The sequence below is a fragment of the Dipodomys merriami genome, unplaced genomic scaffold, assembly GCF_024711535.1.
Source record: "Dipodomys merriami isolate MVZ:Mamm:240054 unplaced genomic scaffold, mDipMer1.0.p SCAF_39, whole genome shotgun sequence".
In the NCBI taxonomy this organism is placed as follows: domain Eukaryota; kingdom Metazoa; phylum Chordata; class Mammalia; order Rodentia; family Heteromyidae; genus Dipodomys; species Dipodomys merriami.
Window position 1 is genome coordinate 1,589,872 of NW_027205492.1, and position 19,104 is coordinate 1,608,975.

The window sequence follows — 19,104 nt, forward strand, 5'->3', positions numbered from 1 at the left end:
TATAATTTACTGTTAGCTATAAATGTCTTCTTTAGAGAACAGAACAACCCGCAGTCCTACACAGAGGAGTCATTTGGGGAGTATACTGTTGAACAAAAGTTCTAGACTTGTGGATAGATCAATAATGCATGCTCCAGCAGTGTGAGGAGACTGTAGAAGCAGGGTGAGGAAGAATTCTTATGTTCCCATTTAAAAACGTTAAAATGTTGGTGACTACCACAGCTCATGAAGAGAAACCCTTTTTATGCGGTTGTAACTCACGCTAGTGAATCAGCTACATTTACCTAAAGCCAGAGGAGTTCAAAACTCGGGCTCTCCCTCGAAGTCTCAATCCTTTAGAAGTTTCTTGCTCTGTGGAATGAACGTGGGCAATTGCTTTTGCAGTTTTTGGCAATGCCAGTTTATGGCTATGTTTTTCTGTTCACTGAACTGGCTCATTTCTTCAGGAGAACAAACTGTTCTGGGCTGAAGCAGAATTGGCTGGGTTCTAACAAAAAGATTCCCCCCTCCCCAGTGTTTTTGCAAAAGAACCAAGTCAATTTATAGCCAAGTAACAAAAGGTCAGAAAGGTTAGTCAAGCAATGGGCGTAATTCCTGTGTGTCACAGCCAATAAAGGAAATGGGTGGGAATAAATAGTATGTAATTTTAACCTTAAATTATTTGTGCAAAATTATTATTGTAAGCTATACAAAATGACCCATGGCTTCCAATATAAAGATTTTTAAAGTTGTATTTATTGTAAAAGAACTGAGATGACCTCAAATCCCTCATTTATAAAGAGGAAATTTCAAAAACTTGGTACTAATTTATGAAAAAACTTGGGTCATTACTTTGTAGTCTTGAAATAATATGTGCACATAAATTCAGTATCTTATAATTAAGTCACAAAACAAGTTGCATGGCTGAATTTTAAATAAAATTCCTGCCAAAAGGGAGATTGTATCAACCAAAAAGGCTAAGAAAAGGCTTTCCTACAAAGGTAACAGTTCTTTTTCAATTGTGTTAAAAGTATGACAAGCTACTGCATTATTAAGTGAGCCTAAAACAACAAGAAGAGCCTGCCTTTAAAGCAGACACAAAGAACTGACATCACCAGCCAAGAAAGATGGATGAGTAACAGCCTGTACTGGGCAGCTAACCAGGCCTAAGCCCATGGGTCTGTGGAGTAAGAAAGTCTTTCAGATTTCAAGTCTGTTAGAAGGTCTCCTTGTCCAACTCTCCACCCCCTTCATATGTCTAAAGTATTTACCATTAAAGCAATCATGTTACCCAGATGACGAATGATTAAATAGAAACTGTCAAGGTCTCAACAAGATGGTCTAAACCCATCGCATCCCCCATATTCTTGCAAGCACAATTATAATCTCTGGAAATAACACCAGAGGCAACCAAAACAGAAGTCTGAAAGATGGGCTCTCGGGCTTCTGAATAGTTCAGCTAGGATTACACAGATGTGTGCCACAAGTACCTAGTTTTCTTGAGGGCCTTATAAATAAGTTTTGTTAATTGAAACAAAATCAGGACATAATCTAATAACCAAAACAGTTATATTTATAGGGGAGAAGATTCCAAGAAGTAGGTTCCCAAAGAAAAGCAAGAAAAGACAAAAATGGAAAATAGAAAACAAAAATAATGACATATTAAAGACCTAATATAACCTTATTACTTTAACTGAGAATATGATAATTATCTTAAAAGGCAGATATTGGCAAAGTACCTAAAAATGTAAACTATATGTTACTTACAAGAAACACACTTCAAATTCAAGAAATCAGAGTATGGTCCATATAACAGATAAAGTATCAATGCCTATATAAAATGATGCTAATGGGGCTTGAGGGAGGCCTGGCTCAAGAGTAGAGTACCTCCTAGCAAGCACAAGGCCCTGAGTTCAAGCCCTAGTATCACCAAAAATAAGTGAAATGTCTATGAATAATTTTAATTATACTAGAAATTACTTAGAATATACTTAATAAGTATTTATATATAAGCAAAAATACTCTATTTTTAAATATTTTTAAATAAATGGCTTGAAGGCTTAACATGAAGATATTATGAGTTCCTCATGATTTCTTACCATAAAAAGAATGGATTTTATTTTATTTTTTTAATTTTATTTTATTTTATTTGTGAACATACTGTACAGAGGGGTTACAATTACATAAAAAGAATGGATTTTAAAGTGGCGCTGTAGCTCAAGTGGTAGAGCGCTCGCCTTGAGCTGAAGAGCTGAGGGACAGCGCCCAGGCCCAGAGTTCAAGCCCCACGACCGACAAAAAAAAAAAAAAAATTATACTACATTGGGCTGGGAAGGTGGCTCAGTGGTAGAGCGCTTGCCTTGCCCAGAGTTCAGGCCCCACGACCGGACCCCCCCCCCCAAAAAAAAAGAATGGATTTTATAATCAGAAAACCATTATTTTTATTTTCTCTTTTTTGCTTAAACAGTGTACTAAAGATAATTGTGCTGTTAGGGAAGAAGAACTAGTCTATCACATCATTAATGTGGATGTTTATACTTGTTAAATAGATGTCCGTTTTTCCACCTTAGCCCTCCAGACACAGGACAGATGGGCTAGAAGACCAGGAAATGTCTTTTTTTTTTCCCCCCAAACTTTTAGAATACAATTCAGGGAATATGGGGTATTAAAGAATACGGGAAGAGTGGAGGAGAAAAGATAAAAGGGAGAATGAGTGCCTAATAATGTTAACCAAATGAAAATCTTGCTTTCATTTTATCGGTTCTTTCTACCAATGTCATCTTCTGTTCCAGAATCCAGATCCACAACGTATTTAGTATTTCTCCTTAGTCTTCAGCAGTCTCCGAAAATCCCTCAGCACTTCCTTGACACTTTCTTTTTTCTTTTGGTCAGTCCTGGGGGCTTGAACTCTGGGCCTGGGCGCTGTCCCTCAGCTCTTCAGCTCAAGGCTGAAGAGCTTGAGCCACAGCTCTACTTCCTGCTTTCTCTGCTTATGTGGTGCTGAGGAATTGAACTCAGGGCCTCATGCATGCAAGGCAAGCACTCTACCACTGAGCCACCTTCCAAGCCCAATTCCTTGACACTTTCTAAAGGTATATAACCAGTTCTTATGACTGCTTCTTGATTTGGATTTGCCTGATGTTTCCTTTTTTTTTCTTGTCAGTTGTGGGGCTTGAACTCTGGGCCTGGACACTGTCCCTCAGCTATTTACAGCTCAAGGTGAATGCTCTACCACTTAAACCACAGCACCACTTCCAGTTTCCTGAGTGGTTTACTGGAGAGAAAAGTCTCATAGCTTTTCCTGCCTGGGCTGACTTAGAACCTCGATCCTCGGATCTCAGCCTCCTGAGTAGCTAGGATTACAGGCGTGAACCACCGGTGCCCAGCCTTTCTTTCTTTCTTATTTATTGGAGGAGGTTTGAACCGAGGGCCTGGGTGCTGTCCCTGAGCCTCTTTGTGCTCAAGGTTAGCACTCTACCACTTGACCACAGCGCGCCACTTCTGGTTTAAAGCTTTCTTAATATTATATTACATAACATGTTGGGGAATGGTAATGGAGGCAGAGGAACAAATTGGGAAGACAGGTGAACAAATGTAGACATTATATCCAATATACATTATGTAAAAATTGAACTAGGTAACTTGAGGTAGGAATGGGAAGGGGGAAAAGGTAGAAGAATATCAATAAAACAATGATAAACATGCATTATATTCATAACCTGACTTATAGAACAGAAACCAATTTGTTTGGTTGTTTTTTTTTTTTTTTTTGCCAGTTGTGGGGCCTGAACTCTGGGCCTGGGCGCTTTCCTCAGCTCTTCAGCTCAGGGCTAGCACTCTACCACTTGAGCTACAGCGCCACTTCCGGCTTTTTCTGCTTATGTGATGCTGACGAATCGAACCCAGAGCCTCATGCATGCAAGGCAAGCACTCTACCACTGAGCCACCTTCCCAGCCCCCAGAAACCAATTTGTATAGCTACTTAAGAAAAAAAATTACCACAACTCAAAACTTGTACCTGCTTGTTTATTTGCCAGAGTTTAATTATATTATGTAGCATTTTATTTCTTTATAAAATTAATTTATACTAATAAAAATCAATCTGAAAAAAGATTACGTTAAGGTTATGCATTGTTGGCAAAAATACCACAGAAATGATGTGTATTAGGTATATTATCATGTGTTCATTATACTGATGTGTCTTATTGCTGGTGATCTCAATCATTTGATCAAGGTGGTTTCTCTACCTTTTATCACCTTTCCCTTTATAATAAATAACACAGTAAGGTAGTTTATTTATAAATTTTATCAAAAGCTTCTTTAGGGACTTCTGGCTCTCCATTCACAAACCCTGTTTACCCTCCTTAAAACTCCAAAGAGACTAGTTGATATGATTTTCCCCTTACTATTTCTTTCATACAAACTTTATTATATTTTGCTTGTTTAGTGAGTTTTGCTTTTCTTTTGCTTATATCAATAACCCATCTTCATTGCAAAGTTAAAAAAATCTGAAATTAAACACAGAACTACCCTATGATCCAGCAATTCCACTCCTGGGCATTTACTCTAAAGATTATAAATCAGGCTACAGTAAAGCCACCAGCACAACCATGTTAACTGCAGTACTATTCACCATAGCCAAGGTATGGAATCAGCCCAGATGTCCCTCAATGGATGAATAGATCAAGAAAATATGGTATATACACACAATGAAATTTACTCATCCATCAGAAGAATGACACTGCACCATTTTTTTTTTGGTTGGGGGGGGGGGGGCGGTCCTGTCATAGGGCCTGAACTCTGGGCCTGGGCGCTGTCCCTCAGCTCTTCAGCTCAAGACTAGCGCTCTACCACTTGAGCCACAGTGCCACTTCTGGCTTTTTTTCTTTTTGCTTATGTGGTGCTGAGGAATCGAACCCAGGGCCTCAGGCATGCAAGGCAAGCGCTCTACCACTGAGCCACCTTCCCAGCCCATGCACCATTTTTAAAGAAATGGAAAAACCTGAAAAAAATTATGCTAAGTGAAGTAAGTCAGACTCAGAAAGACAAGGATGCATATTTTCCCTTATATGTGGAGCTTAAATTTAGCTTTTAAACTTATAATTAAATACATGGGTTGATATCTAAGTGGATAAAAATTTGTTAACTGAAATATAATAGATTTAAGGGAGAATTCAAATAGTATAATGCCTTAGAAAGGCAAAGTCAGTTCAACAAAATGAATACCAGGAGGTAGGTGCTCAAAAGGGGTAGGGTGGGGTCAAGGAGAAAAGGGTAGATGAATGAAGAGGAGAGAAGGGGGAGGATATAGTTAAGAATTCAATGCACATTCTACAAAATTAAGAGGAGTGAAGGAAGGGGTGGGTTGGAAAAGATGGGTAAGAATGTTGAAAAGTAGGACTTTTATCAAGATACACTGTATTTATAAACTGCTTTGTTAAATGAGAACTCCTTTGTACAACTACTTAAAGATAATAAAAATAAAAAAAAATCTATGTAGCTCTTCTCATAATCACCTCTTCAGTGATTAGCACTATAGTTTGATGTATGTTCCATTTGAACCTTTTTCTTCTTTTGAAACAATTTATATCAAGATAATAAGCTAAAATCCTAGTCCCACCATAGAGTTCAGGCAAGTTATTTAACTTTGTAGGTTACAGTTTCCTTTTTTAAAAAAATTTAATTTTTCTATTATTATAAAGGTGATGTACAGAGGGGTTAGAGTTACATAGTTTCCCCTTTTTGAGGGGTAGGGGAAGGCAGTGAATCTGATCTATATACAATCTCACTCTAGAAAATTCACAACATATAATACACATCATTTTTCATACAACTATAGGGGATTACAGACTAAGAATCCTAATTCTATTCATCATGTTTGATTGACAACTCAAATTTTAGTAATCTAACCTATATAACACATATAAATACAAACATGTAACAAGATGTTATGTAACAGTAAAAAAATCAACAATAAATCAGGAATCACTGGCTAAATAAATTATGACCAGCCCATACTCTGGAATACTCTATACAAGTTACAAAGAAGAATGTACATGGATGTAAATAGTTGCCTACTATTAAATATAAAAGTACTTTTAAGATAGAAAATAAGAAAGAAAAACTATATATGTAAAACTACATAGAAAAAATACGTAAAGATTCACAATAAACCCAACATTAATTATTCTGTGTGTGAAGAACATGGCTGTGAAATGTGTTTTATTCTTTAGCTTGTAACTATTATGCTATGTGAAATTTTTACAAAGAGCATGTTGTTCTTTCTTTTCTTTTCTCATCATCTCTTTCTTTTTTTCTTTTCTATGTAACTCAGGCACTCTCTCTCCTCTGGCCTTCGTCTCCCTAGTGCTAGGATTTTAGGCATGTACTACCAGATCCAGATTAAGATGCGTCACTTTAAAAAGCCCAATAAAATCCATAATACTGCATAGGCAGGGCACCAGTGGCTCGCGCCTGTAATCCTAGCACCTCAGGAGACTGAGTCTAAAGACTGTGGTACATAGTCTGCCCAGGCAGGAAAGTCCGTGAGACTTTCATCTCTAATTAACTACCAAAAAAAAAAAGCTGAAAGTGGAGCTGTGGCTCAAGAGATGCCTTTTTGCTAGCCTTGAGCAAAAATGCTCAGGGACAATACCCAGCTCCTGAGTTTAAGCCCTAAGACTGGCACCAAAACAAATGAACAAAAATCCAACAAAAATCCTGTAGTAGTAACAATGTTGACTTAATACAGAGAAATTTTTTTGAGACTGGAAAAATAAATAATATAGAAGTTGGAGGCATGGCTCAAGTAGTAGAGCCTAATAACCATAGGGCCTTGAGTTCAAACCCTGGTACCACCAAAAATAAATAAACACATAACAAAGCTGATCAAGATTAGGCCTTGCAATGAATTATAATTCCAGATAAATATGATGCAAAATCAAAGCTAAATGAGAAATACCAAATGACTCTGGCAATGAACACAGTGAATCTGATAATATTTATTCTCAATAAAACACTATTAACAGAGTAACACTATTAAAAAGGAAATGTACTCATTACCTTCTTATGTAACTGTAACCCCTCCGTACATCACCTTCACAATACAAAAAAAAAACAAAAACCACTATTAAGAAAGAGAACTGGCATATAGATAAGATGATATCATTTACCTCTAAGCCAAATGTCAAAAAAAGGAATATAGGTCACTATTACCACCACCTGGAATATTTTAGAAATTTAGTTCAGCAAAATAAAATAGATAGCAAATGAAATAAGACAGGCATATATAAATTTTTAAATGTTCTTTGCAATGAGATAAATGGACAGCTACAAAAACAAAAATAACATTTTTAGAAATATTATACTGTAAGATGTAAATAAAAGTTTTACAGCCTGTTTCTTAAAAACATCAATTAAATATCTGTTGGAAAAAGTAAAGTCACACAGTAGACATTGGCAACTCCAGATGCCACATCTGGACCGAGATTAAAACTGCTCATTTCAGAACTCCATAAAAACTCAAGGGAAAGGACAGGGACACTGAATTCAATCATTAGTATTGGGGGTGGATGGAAAGCAAATTTGACTGAGTACTCCCTGATTCTAGGATTTGTCTATTTCTAATTCATCAAGTAAAGCTCTAAATATCTGTAAATTTATCACTTGTTTCTATGGTCCAAAAAACAAAGCAGGGCACGGGTGGCTCATGTCTGTAATCCTAGCTACTCAGGAGGCTGACCACAGTTCAAAACCAGTCTAGACAGCAAAGTTCATGAGACTCTTATCTCCAATTAACTGCCAAAAACACAGGAAGTGGAGCTGTGGCGCAAATGGTAGAGTGGCACTAGCCTTGAGCAAAAAAGCTCAGAGACAGTACCCAGGCCCTGAGTTCAAGTCCCAGCACTGGCACCAAAAAGAAAAAGATCAGAGAAAGAGGTCATTTCTATTGTCCTATAAAGCAGTAAAAACAATGGTAGAGAACACACACATGCTAGACACCATTCCAAGAGTATTTCACATGTTGTAGTTCTTTTATTTGTATGTGACAGGAGCTACTTATCTTCAATTCACAAATGAGTAAACTGAGACAGTTAGGGACTAATAAAGTGCCCAAGGTCACTTATACAACAGTGGACAGGGTCAAGATTTGAACCTGGACAGCCTGGAACCAGAGCCCATGCTTTTAGTATCATATCCTTCTGTTGTCTAGGTGAGCTCACTATCAAGTGGAGACAACACAATCTGTGAACTAGAAAACTGGAAGAAGTTCAATTGAAGAAAATCTTGAAATAGAAAAAAAATGGTCTAAGAAAAGAGACCCCTAGGAGCTCCTAGGGTCTCATACAAAAGTAAGTTAGCAATTAAAACAAGTCACTTACAGGGTGTCTACAGCCTGGAAATAAAACAAGTTAAACACAATAGCTTACACAAAAGGGAACTGGCAGTTTCTTTTTTAAGATTATTATTATTCAGCAACAGAAGTACAGAAACAAGACACTAGGATGCACAGTCCTCAAGACAAGAGGAAAGGGAGCAAATCAGAAGCCCTCTCCCCATCACATGTGAACAACACCGAGGCCACCCCCTGGACCATGTGTTCCTATCACTCTACCACACAGTCTCCCAGGACAGCAATACATCTACATTTCCTCATCCGAGTCCAGGGCAGGTTGACTTGCATACTCTGTGGGAACAGAGCATACTGGTGTTGCTATTCTCCTAACAAACAACTGGCTTAGCTTTTCCTTATAGACCTCTGAGTATAGGCCCCTGCTGGCCCCACAACCCTTTTAGACAATCACGTCATCTCTTCCACACCACTTTTCTGCTTTCTTCTCCTCCACTGACTTGGCATTGAGGCTTGGCTTATCAGCCAACTGAAGAGCTCTAGCCACTGCATGTTGCACACATTATATATAGCAGAGCCTGGCCTTTACTAAGAGCCCATCCTAATACTTTTTTTTATGGGTCATGGGGCTTGAGCTCAGGGTCTGGGCATTGTCTTTTAGCTTTTTCCACTCAAGGCTAGTACTCTACCTACCACTTGAGCCACAGCTCCATTTCTTTTTTTTATTTTTATTTATTTATTTATTTATTTATTTTTGGTCCGGTCGTGGTGCCTGAACTCTGGGCTGGGCGCTGTCCCTCAGCTCTTCAGCTCAAGGCTAGCGCTCTACCACTTGAGCCACAGTGCCACTTCCGGCTTTTTACTTTTTGCTTATGTGGTGCTGAGGAATCGAACCCAGGGCCTTGAGCATGCAAGGCAAGCGCTCTACCACTGAGCCACCTTCCCAGCCCACAGCTCCATTTCTGACTTTTGTCAGTTGTGGACTTGGCCTGGGCGCTGTCCCTGAACTCTTCTGCTCAAATCTAGCATTCTACCACTTGAGCCAAGCTCCATTTCTGGTTTTCTGATAGTTAATTGGACATAAGAGTCTCATGGACTTTCCTGCCTGGGCTGTCTCTGAACTATGATCCTCAGATCTCAGCCTCCTGAGTAGTTGGATTACAGGCATGTTGACACCAGCACCTTGTAAGTGTTTTAATTTTCTGCCCACATGTTCTCCTTGGGCAAGATTTTTTTATCTGTTCTTACAGCTTTAGTATCTCCATTGGAACAAATTAGTCCCAAGCCTTATCTTCTAACTCACACTTCCATCTGCTCCTAGATGTAATCCTAACACCGAATTTCTTAAATTCAACAAGACCTAAGATAAACTCTCCTCTACCTCTCTCTAGATGATGATGATGATGATGATGATGATGATGATTATAGTTGGTCATGGGGCCCGAACTCTGGGCCTGGGTGCTGTCCCTCAGCTCTTCAGCTCAAGGCTAGCGCTCCACCACTTTGAGCCACAGTGCCACTTCTGGCTTTTTCTGCTTATGTGGTGCTGAGGAATCAAACCCAGGGCCTCATGCATGCAAGGCAAGCATTTTACCACTGAGCCACCTTCCCAGCCCCTAGATTAACTTCTGTACTACCTCTCCAACTCTTTACCTTACCCCTAAAGCTGGTCAATAGTTTGACCACCAATCATTATGTTCTCCAAAACTAAGAAACCAAAAGGCTTCAGAGGCATCCTCTATTCCCAATCCCTTCATTCCAGCTTGTTTTTGTAGATTCTGTATCAAAACATCCTACCTTCTCTTCTCCATCCTCACTGATGCCTTCTTGTTAAAGCAGCCAGGAAGAACTGTCATACAAGCTTAGTTAATTTTTCTCCCTGCAGGCTATGCTTCACACAGCACCTGGAGTTAGTTTTCTTTTTCTTTCTTTTTGCTGGGCCTGGGGCTTGTAAGGGCCTGGGCACTGTCCCTGAGCTTCTTCAGCTCAAGCTAGCACTCTACTACTTGAGCCACAGTGCCACTTCCAGCCTTTTCTGAGTAGTTTACTGGAGATGAGAATCTCTCAGGCCTTCCACCCAGGCTGGCTCAGCCTCCTGAGTAGCTAGGATTACACGCGTGAGCCACCAGTGCCCTCATTGGGGTTATTTTTCTTTCCTTCCTTTCTTTCCTTTCTTTCTTTCCTTTCTTTCCTTTCTTTCCTTTCTTTCCTTTCTTTCCTTCCTTTCCTTCCTTCCTTCCTTCCTTCCTTTCCTTCCTTCCTTCCTTCCTTCCTTCCTTCCTTATGGGGCTTGAACTCAGGGCGTGGGCACTGTTCCTGGGCTTCTCTGTGCTCAGGGATAGTGCTCTGTCACTTGAGCCACAGCCACACTTCGGCTTTTGAATGATTAACTGGAGACCAGAGTCTTCTGAGGACTTTCCTGCCCTGGCTAGCTTCAAACCATGATCTTCAGATCTCAGTGTCCTGAGTAGCTAGAATTACAGGCGTGAGCCACTGGTGCCCAGCTTGGAGTTATTTTTCTAAGAATGAACTCAAACATGGTCTCTCCTGTTCAAACTTCTGCAGTGTAGCCTATAGGATACAATCAGAAACCTGTTTGGCTAGGCATTCAAGGTGCTTCAAAACTGATTCTAACCTCCTTTTGTCAAATCTCCTCTCTAGCCACTCTTTCTAGATGAGGTGCCATGCAGGTTCATCCTCATAAGTTTGGCCTATGCACAGTTACAAACGGAATGCCTTTTACCAACCCGCTGAATGTCGCTCACTCCTCTGCCACCAATACACACATATTTGTTGGTACATCACATCTTTTGCCATGGTTGGTAGGTTTCTATAATATGCCTCTTCCTTAACCAGAAAAAGAACCTTGAAGTCAGGGACAGAAAGTTTCCTTATCTTTATATCACCTTGTCTGTCAATCAGTGTCTACAAAAAAACAAATACTTAGGGGTAAAAGGTTGAAGTTCAGGATTAGTACATCTCATAAAGTAAATGTGAACTGTGAAAGTAAAAGAAAAAAAAATATGGGGTGGGATGGGGTAAGAAAATGAGAGGATACCAAAAAAGGGACATACTGAATTTCCTAAAATGGATGGAAAGTTACTGTTTCTGCTTTGATGATAATAAATATAGAAACATGCATTATTTTTAGCACAAGGAGAACTCAAAAGATTATTCACCTTTAAAATGTGTTTAAAAACTAAAAGGAAGTGAAGAATATTGCATAAAGCAGAAAATAAAAAACAAAAATATAAAAAGAGATATATATAGAGAGAAAGCATAACAAATATAACAGTGACCATAAATTTAAGAGTATAAATTATCACATCAGAGATAAATCTTCAAGATAGTTTAAAAAGAGACAACCAACAGTATTTTGTTTTCAAAAGATAAGCTTTGAAATAACAGTGAAGTTAGAAAACTAAACCAAATCACTACACATGCCAGGCATAGTGGTACACACCTGTATTCCTACCACTCAGGAGGCAGAGGAAGAAGAATCATAAATTTATAGCTAGCCTTGTGGAAAGAAAGAAAGAAGGAGCTGGGATCCAATGGCTTATATCTGTAATCCTAACTACTCAGGAGTCTGAGTTTGACGTCAGTCCAGGCAGAAGACTCCACAGATTTCATTTCCAAAATAACTAGCAAAAAGCTAGGCTGAGATATGGCTCAAGTGATAAGAGTATCAGTTTAGCAAGCACAAAAACCTGAGTTTAAACCCAGTAATGTCATAAAATAAAATGAGAGGGGGATAAACTTATGGACTATTAATAAAAAGAATATAGAACAAGTATCACTTTTGGTATTATGAAAATATATAATATGCAACTAATAATCTTGAGAGACAAACAAAAGTATTTAGAGAAACATTTTTTAAAAAGAATCAGGGCTGGGAATGTGGCTTAGTGGTAGAATGCTTGCCTAGCATGCATGAAGTCCTGGGTTCAATTCCTCAGTACCACATAAACACAAAAAGCCAGAAATGACGCTGTGGTTCAAGTAGTAGAGTGCTAGCCTTGAGCAAAAGAAGCACAGGGACAGTGCCCAGGCCCTGAGTTCAAGCCCCAGGACTGAAAACAAACAAACAAATAAGAATCAGATGTTTTGGAACAAAAAAAAAGTACCTTGGAGCTGAGCACCAGTGATTCATGCCTGTAATCCTGGCTTATCCAGGAGGCTGAGATCGGAGGATCACAGTTCAAAGTCAGCTGGGGCAGCAAAGTTCATGAGACTCTTATCTCCAGTTATAACCACCAGAAAACTGGAAGTGGGGCTGTGGCTTAAAGTGGAGAGCCCTAGCCTTGAGCAGAAAAGCTCAGGGGCAGCACACCCAGACCCTGAGTTCAAGTGCCCCACAACCAACCCCTCCCCCTCCCACCCCCCACCCCCCCCCCCCCCCCCGCAACAAAAAAGTACCTTGGAAGGATCCATAATAAATTGGCAGGGGATGCTAGTGGGAGTTGTTCTCTATGAAAGTGTAACTGACTGAGGAACAGAGGTGAATGGGAAATTAACATTTTCTTATATTCTTTGTATTTTTTATATTTCTTTTTTTTTCCTCTTATATGTTTTTAATTTTATAGTTCAATAAAAAACTTCTGGTAAATGTAATCACAAGAAAGAAACTCATATAACTGGAAAAACAGGAAACAAAAAGGGGTAACAAAATTATAAATGCTGATAAAACTGAAGAGAGCTTTTCTATTAAAATGTATTTTTGGGGGGTCCAGTCGTGGGCCTGAACTCTGGGCCTGGGCGCTGTCCCTCAGCTCTTCAGCTCAAGGCTAGCACTCTACCACTTGAGCCACAGCGCCACTTCCAGCTTTTTGTTTTTCTGCTTATGTGGTGCTGAGGAATCGAATCCAGGGCCTCATGAATACAAGGCAAGCACTCTACCAGTAAGCCACCTTCCCAGCCCTAAAATGTAAAATTCTAATACTGGTAACATAAAAAAACTTTATTAGACCAACATATTGTGTGTGTGTGTGTGTGTGTTTGTGTGTGTGTGTGTGTGTGAGCGCGCGTGCGTGCACACGCGCATGTGTGTACACGCATGTGCCACTCCTGGGGCTTGAACTCAGGGCCTGGGTGATATCCCTGAGCCTTTTTTGCTCAAGGTGACATAGCTCCACTTTCAGCTTTTTGGTGGTTAACTGGAGATAGAGCCTCAAGGATTTTCCCACCATGCTGGCTTTGAACTGTGATCCCCAGATCTCAGCCTCTGGAGTAGTGAGGATTACAAGTGTGAGCCACCATTGTCCAGCTAGACCAACATCTTTTAAAAATCAAATAACTATACTCCCCCAAAAGTAGCTAGTCCTTTTTTTTTATGTGGTGCTGAGGAATCAAACCCAGGGCCTCATGCATGCAAGGCAAGGGCTCTACCACTGAGCCACCTTCCCAGCCCAGTAGCTAGTCTTTTATGACTTATTAATGAATGCTTTCAAACTCTCTGGAAACAAATAATCTACATACTATAGAAATCATAGCTAAAATAGGTTAAGATATAGGTTATTTAATTTATTCTACTACTCTGATCCTAAAATTGGCTTAAAAATGAAAAGAGAAAAACATGTAGACAGAATTCATGCTCAAATACTTAAAGGATAATAGCAGAAGAACAGATTAAAATTTTAATTGTGTCATGCCAACAGATAACAAAAAATTGGTAAAATCCAACACCTACTTATTTATTTAAGAAGGTAGGTCTCACTAAGCAGCCCAGGCTGACTCAAATTTGTGATCCTACTGCCTACAACTTCCTAGTGCTAGAATTACAGGTACACACTACTATGTTCACCATAACATCTATGGAGATGAGAGAGGCACAGACAAAATATTTTTACATGTAATAACACTGTAATAAAACACAAAGAAATCACTTGAATGGTTATGATGGGATTTAATGCGATTAAAATCATTATCAATATAAAAAATACAGTTTTCCTGGTCTTCAAGACTGAAAATCATCCAGATATCTCTTTAAAAAACATTGTGTGTGGGGGTCTGTTGTGGGGCTTGAACTTAGGGCTTGGGAGCTAGCTGTCCCTGAGCTTTTTTGCTCAAAACTAGCACTCTACCACTTTGAGTCACAGTGCCACATCTGGTTTTCTGATGGTTAACTGGAGATAAAGAATCTCACAGACTTTCCTGCCCAGGCTAGCCTTGAACTGTGATCCTCAGATCTCACCCTCCTGAATAGCTAGGATTAACAGGCATGTACCACTAGCCCCCAGCTTTTTAGCTCTTCAATTTTTAATAGTCATGCCTCACCCCAGATAAAATTGTCTTAAGAGTCTTTAGTGGGGGAGTCAGGTGATTTCAGTGTGTAGCCAAGTAGATATACCCACTATTATATATTTTACTATCTAAATAGTTAAAAAAAATACAATGCAAAGTATAACCATTTGTGGTAGGAGAAGAATCACTGTAAGGAAGAAGTTCTTAAGAAGAAACTTGACAGAAGATATAGTTAGTTCCTGTCTTCAAACTGTAGTTCAGACAAAAGGTAGGCACTTACCAACCAAGGCAGCAGAGAGAGATGTGACCTACAGAACAACAGACTGATAGCAATGAGAGATCTCAGTCTCTGTCCAAGGTGGGAACCATTCATGAGCCTTTAATAGAAGCTGAAGTAGGACAGGGCTAGCTGCATACCTGAATAAGTCATGTGCGAGTAAATTCCTATAAATGCTGAGTCAAATGGTATTTGCTTTTGAACATAATAGTTTAATTTTAAAAGATCTTAAATGCAAGCTGGGTGCTAGTGGCTCACGCCTGTTACTTTAGCTACTCAGGAGGCTGAGATCTGAGGATCAAGGTTCAAAGCCACACCCGGGCAGAAACATCCATGAGACTCTTATCTCTACTAAACCACCAGAAAACCGGATGTGGAACTGTGGCTCAAGTGGTAGAGCACTAGCTTTGAGCTGAAGAGCTGAGGGACAGCACCTTAGGCCTGGAGTTCAAGCCCCACAACCGACCAAAAAAAAATCTTAAATGTAGAATAGAAAAAGCATGATGTATAGAATATGCTACATATATAGGAGTGGAGTGGGAGAGATGAGGTAAACTAGAGCAAGGAAAGATTACTCAGTGTCACCAAGTAGTAAGCACAGAAATGGGTATCAAACAAAATTCTTGGTTATTCCAATTTGGAATTAGTTTGTCCCTGCTGCAACCTTAGTTATCTACATACATTCCCATCCTATCAAGTCCCTGAATCAACAGGCATTGATTGCTAGGGCCTATCTGGTTCTTTCTATCCAAACCATGCAATTCCTCTTTCCATTTGAACCACTCTCTCTTTTAAAAATTTCACTTGATTATTGTTTTAGAGGTGTTATACAACAGGATTCCTTCCCAGAGTATTACTTGTTCCCTTATTCTCTCCCATCTCTCCTTCCCATTTCCACCCACAAGTTGTATAGTTCACTTTCATCACTGTCCGGTGCTGCATTTTTTCACCCTTTTCCCTCAGATTCTGTGCCTTCCCCCCACCCTCCTACAGATGTGCACATGAATATACCGTATGTAAGGTAAAGAATACAGAGTCATCAGAAAAAGAAAAAAAATAAAGTCCTTTGTTTCCATATCGTTGGAGTTTGTTTCAGTATGTATATTATTTTATATAAGTATGAACAGGCAGCTGGGTATTGCATCTTGTGGGTCTCTCCTAAGACTACCTTCTTTTTTTTTTTTAAAGACTATCTTCTTTTGTGAACCACTGTCTTGTCTGCCTGCCTCCCAATCATATATCATCCAAAGCTTTCCTAGACATTTCTGTTTAATATTTCATGGCAGTTTTTCAATATAAATATCTAATCTATCATTCATATTCCTAAAGTGGCTTTAAATTACTTTCTAGATAATGAGTTGTTTTACTAGAACTTTAATATGCCACCCAAGATGCTTCTTCCATAATGCTTTCCCTGTTATTTTCCTTTCTCCTTCCTTTCCCTGCTTATTTCACAGTGCTTTGTATAGGCTAGGCAAGTACTCTACCACTGAGCTACACCCCCGGCCCCTGTCTAATCAATTCTCTCCTTCTCATTCTACATTAGTTATAAAAAGATGTTTCATAGTGATTTCCACATATGAACAATGTACTCTGATCAAATACACCTCCTCTACTAGTAATTATTTTCAATACAAACATGTGGCTTCCTAATTTACTTCCTCCTCCTAAAACAAGTATGCTTTATTCATTCTTTCAACAAATACTTGCTGAGCATCTACTTTCCAGAACTGTTTGAGTTCCTGAGAATAAAGATTTTACTCTTCAGCCACTCAGGCAAGGAAGGTGTGTGGTTATACAGGGAGAAGGCAGAAAGAAAGCCAATCAAACAGATATTTGTGTAGTAGTCAGACAGTAATATGTGCTAGAGAGAAAATAATATAGGAAGGGGTAATTTCATGATGTAGTAATGAATCATTTTCAATTGAGGGTGCCAGCAATGATTCAGTCATTTTGGAGCAGAAATCTAAAGGTGAAAAGGGAAAGATGCCATGTAAATTTCTGGCAGGAGAAGAGTCTAAGGCAAAGGGAACAAGTACAGTAGCTTTGAAGCAGGAGCATTTCTGAATTAACTCAAACAGGCAGGATAGAGTCAGTATGAGAGCAAGCTTTACAAAATGTGTGCATAGTGCTGGGTGCCAGTAGCTTACACCTGTAATCCTAGCTACTCAGGAGGCTCAGATCTGAGGATTACAATTCAAAAGCCAGCCCAGGCAGGAAAGTACGTGTGACTCTTATCTCCAATTAACTAACAGAGAAACCAGAAGTGGTGCTGTGGCTCAAGTGGTAGAGAGTTAGCTTTGAGCTGAAGAGCTCAGAGAAAGCACCCAGAATTAGAGTTTAAGCTCCACAATTGACCAAAACAACAACAAAAAAAGAAAAAAAAAGAAAAGAAAATGTGTGTAAAAGAAAAACTTTCTCAAACCAGGTACTGGTGGCTCATGTCTGTAATCTGAGCTATTCTGGAGGCTGAGATTTGAGGATCATGGTTCAAAACCAACCTGGACAGGAAAGTCTGTGAGAATCTCATCTCCACCAGAAAACCAGAAGTGGAGCTGTGGCTCAAAGTGGTAGAACCTTGAGCAAAAAGAGCTCAGGGACAGCCAACAGGCCTTGAATTCAAGCCCTAAGACTAGCAAACAACAACAAACAACAACAACAATAAAAAAATTTTACTAGGGCCTATCTATTTAATCAGAGTGAAATCTATTTATATTGACTGTTAGTACATTTTTCTTCAGTATTGAAGAAAAATAGATTCCAGAGATGTGTACTTGAAAATATGGCTTCAATAACTGGTATGCAAACTAGTCTTCAAAGTTTAAGTTTTACACTAGCCTAAATACTGATGCCTCGCCTGAACATGCACATCACAGAGATAAACACAGAACTCTGCCTTTACAGTACCCAGCAGTCAGATGAAGGTATAACAGTTCCTGTGAGTGATCCAAAAAAAAAAAAAAACCCACTAAACTATACTTTCAATATGGGTTTTTAGATTTACAAAAAAATAAAAGTAAGCCTGGTGCTGGTAGGTCACACCTGTAAATCTAGCTACTTAAAAGGCTAAGATCTGAGGATCATGGTTCAAAACCAGGAGGAAAGTCTGTGAGAAAGTCTGTGAGACTCATATCTCCAATAAACTACTCAGAAAAAGTTGAAAGTGGTGCTATGGCCCAAGTGGTAGAGCTCTAGCCTTGAGCACAGAGAAGCTCAAGGACAGAGCCCAGATCCCAAGGTTCAAGCCCCAGGACTGGCAATAAAATTAAATTAAAATTAAAAAATGAACCATTTGACCAAAGAGCTCAACGATAAAAAGAAAAGGAGGGTGGAGAAAGTAAAGAAATTCTAAGCAATACAAAGATTTTATGTGGCTATTAACAACTCAGGCATTACACAATTTTGTAATTGATGGAGCAAGAATTTTGTTAAAACTTAGCAGCACATTATTTTTCTGGGAAAGATTGTTTCCTTACTCCATTGTCTTTTCCAGTTTCCTTTTCCACTGAATTTAGCCAGCATGCATCTTCTCAGTGTTGCTTGTTGCTTCTGCAGTTGCAACTCAGTCCTATAAAAGAATCACCATAGCATTACTTTATGAGAAGATGAGGGAAAGGAAACTATTTCATTTATGAAATGAAATCTTTTCCTAATTCATTTCACAACTGTACACGAAGAGCAGGTAGAAAGAACAAAATAAGGCTATTAAAATACAAACCCGTAATTTACAAGATGATCTAATAAGACCTAAACCTTTTTTTTTTTGTGGGGGAGGGAAATGGGGGAATAGGGGAAACAGCCTTGGAGCTTAAACCCAGAGCCTGGGAACTGTCCCCAAGCTTCTTTTGTTCAAGGTTAGCACTCTACCAACTGAGTCATAGCACCACTTCTGGCTTTTTCTGTTAATGTGGTACTAAGGAATCAAACCCAGAGCTTCATGCATGCTAAGCAAGCACTCTACCACGATGCCACATTCCCACCCAAACCTAAACCTTTAACACTGTTCCAACAATGAATTTTGATCCTTCTCTCCTACTAGCTGTATTTGAGGTGGATTGGCAGAAATAAGTAATTGATGTATGGCTTTACAACTCTAAGAATACACATCCTTCAAGATATAATACTCTCTTATGGTCTTCATTCAAAGCCCTGTTCCCTCTGCTCCCCACCCCCTACCCCTGCATGGATTCCAGAGGTACAAAAATGGCTCCTCCTCTTGAGCTCTATCACAAGGAACTATATCCCTTCCTCTTTT

At 39.2% G+C, this 19,104-nt stretch overlaps 1 protein-coding gene across 7 annotated transcripts in view; it reads right to left on the reverse strand.

Annotated features, from left to right (window-relative positions):
- Positions 1-19,104, reverse strand: part of Zhx3 (zinc fingers and homeoboxes 3) — a 112,892-nt gene that overhangs the window by 41,672 nt on the left and 52,116 nt on the right. For all 7 annotated transcript variants that reach the window (XM_069989759.1, XM_069989755.1, XM_069989758.1 and 4 more), the window contains exon 2: positions 18,326-18,417. The gene's annotated coding sequence lies outside the window, so the exon portion shown is untranslated. The remainder of the gene's footprint in view (positions 1-18,325; positions 18,418-19,104) is intronic.